Here is a 1,305-nt window from a genome sequence, read left to right as displayed (position 1 = left end):
CTGGCGGAGTGCGTCTTACAAATAGTCATGCCAAGCTGTGCCTCGCTGGCTGGCTGGCTTGCTAAGAAGGTCCTGGCATAGGGACATGTTCCACCACACTTGTCTGGTTAGCTGCTAGCTCCCAGGAAACAACCTGCTGCTGTCTACATCATCACCACATGTGAATAAAAGAAAGAAAGACAGCAAGAAAGAAAGAGAGAAAGAAAGAGAGAAAGAGAGAAAGAAAGAGAGAAAGAAAGAAAGAGAGAAAGAAAAAAAAAAGAAGTAAAAAGACGGGAAAACTTGCATCAACACTGGCACTCTCCCTCCAGCAGGGGTAGACAAAATGCTCACAGAAGAGATCCAGATCTGACTTTGACCAACGTTAGAGAAAGGTGTGCACCGTTCCCGGAGGAACTGCAATACCGGGCCGATGCGTGGAGTGGACGGAGCAAGCCCCTGTTCCATCTCCCGATTCCAAAAATCAATTTAATATATGGTCCCCTGATAGGGGACGTATCAGATATTAAACTGATAAGAACAGATTTTTTTTTTATTTTTTTTTTTTATAAATTTTATTAATTAAATATTCACAATACCATATCAGTTACAATACCCTCTAGACAAATCAGCACATAACAAATCACCATTCATTTCCATATATCCTTTTACCTTACTGAATACGGACATATTACATAATTATACATTCATTCCATCCACATAGTTCCAAAACATTTTGTACAGGCAAGTGTGTGTCCTCAAAGAACATCCTTCACCCTGTCCCCGTGAAACCAGACCCAGACCCATCAACCAGCCCGGTGACCCATTCCATCCCATCTTCCCATTGTTCCAGATGCCATTCCATCTTCACCTTCTCCAGGTCTCCAGCAGCCACATCTCGCAACACATAATCTTTCACAATAGACAGCGCAAGTTGTTTTGTTTCAATTACAGTCAAAAGTTTATTTTGCAGCACCAACAAGTTCCTTACTTTCCAGATTGCATCCTTTACACAGGTAATCACAACCCATATTTTGAACCAAAGTCCTTTGGGAAAAACTTTTTTACTGATCCCGTAGAGCACCATCATATCATCCAAGATATTACTATCCAGAAACAGGTCAGTGAAACCTACTACTTCTCTCCATAGGTTTATTGCAAAATGGCATTCTCGAAACAAATGCAGGCATGTCTCCTCCGCCCCACAGCCCTCTCTGGGACATCTAGAGGTTCTCGAGAGATTCCTTGCATTCAACATTGCTCTCACAGGCAAGATGTCATGGGCCACCAGCCAGGACAGGTCACGATGCCGATTCACTAGGCCAG

General features: G+C 43.0%; 1 non-coding gene across 1 annotated transcript; it reads right to left on the bottom strand.

Moving 5' to 3' along the window:
- Window positions 1-371: 371 nt before the first annotated feature.
- LOC117414672 (U2 spliceosomal RNA) lies at window positions 372-558 on the bottom strand. Its single transcript, XR_009322698.1, has one exon. It is a non-coding gene; the product is annotated as a U2 spliceosomal RNA (small nuclear RNA).
- Between the last annotated feature and the right edge of the window lie 747 nt (window positions 559-1,305).

The sequence above is a fragment of the Acipenser ruthenus genome, unplaced genomic scaffold (assembly GCF_902713425.1).
Source record: "Acipenser ruthenus unplaced genomic scaffold, fAciRut3.2 maternal haplotype, whole genome shotgun sequence".
Lineage (NCBI taxonomy): Eukaryota > Metazoa > Chordata > Actinopteri > Acipenseriformes > Acipenseridae > Acipenser > Acipenser ruthenus.
This window is presented reverse-complemented; position numbering and strand designations above follow the sequence as displayed.